Source organism: Cryptomeria japonica, unplaced genomic scaffold (genome assembly GCF_030272615.1).
Source record: "Cryptomeria japonica unplaced genomic scaffold, Sugi_1.0 HiC_scaffold_224, whole genome shotgun sequence".
NCBI lineage: Eukaryota > Viridiplantae > Streptophyta > Pinopsida > Cupressales > Cupressaceae > Cryptomeria > Cryptomeria japonica.
This window is the reverse complement of record NW_026729046.1, coordinates 109281-109993: the sequence shown is the minus strand read 5'-3', so window position 1 is coordinate 109993 and position 713 is coordinate 109281. Positions and strand designations below refer to the sequence as shown.

Sequence of the window (713 nt, the reverse complement as noted above, 5' to 3'; positions counted from 1 at the left end):
GGCGCACCGGGGTGCGCGCACAACGCCCGGGTTGCACCGTGGCCTGTGTGCTCGGGGCGCCTCGGGTGCGCGCTCGGTGTCGCCCCCCGCGCGCGCGGTAGTGCGGGCAGCGCACCCCGGCCCGGCCCGGCCCCGACGAGAACGCAAACGGGCAAAAGGTTTATTCAAATAGCATTGCGATGCCCGGCGAAAAACTAAAAAAGGGTGCAACACCGGGACTTCCCGGGAGGTCACCCATCCCAGTACTACTCCGGCCCAAGCGCGCTTAACTGCGGAGTTCTGATGGGATCCGGTGCACTAACGCTGGTATGATCGCACCCGTTATGAGCTTGTCGCAGTGTGTACTTAGCAAACCGCGACCCACGTGCGAATCCACCCCGGCCACCCACCCCCGTCGAGGTGCACACCCTCCCTCGCGAAGTGCGCCCCGTTCGCCAAGTGTGAGCCCTGCCCGGGTGCGCGCACCTTGCTAGGGCGTCGGGTGTGCACCCGGCCCGGCCTACGTGCGTGCACCTGTAGGGGGCGTCGTGTGCGTGCAGTGTCCCGTCTGCAACGCGGTGCCCACACACCACCTCGGGCGCAACGACCTGCGCTCACATGTGGGCCGAGTGCACCTTGGTGCATGTTCGGGGCGCCTCGGGTGCACGCTCGATCTTGCCCCGGTGCACCAAGGCGCTCGGTTTGCCCCGGGTGCGCACTTGGTGCAAGGTGGG

The 713-nt window shown here is 67.6% G+C and overlaps 1 non-coding gene across 1 annotated transcript; it reads right to left on the bottom strand.

Moving 5' to 3' along the window:
• Positions 1-201: 201 nt before the first annotated feature.
• On the bottom strand, positions 202-320 carry LOC131868918 (5S ribosomal RNA). The gene has a single exon (XR_009367319.1). It is a non-coding gene; the product is annotated as a 5S ribosomal RNA (ribosomal RNA).
• Between the last annotated feature and the right edge of the window lie 393 nt (positions 321-713).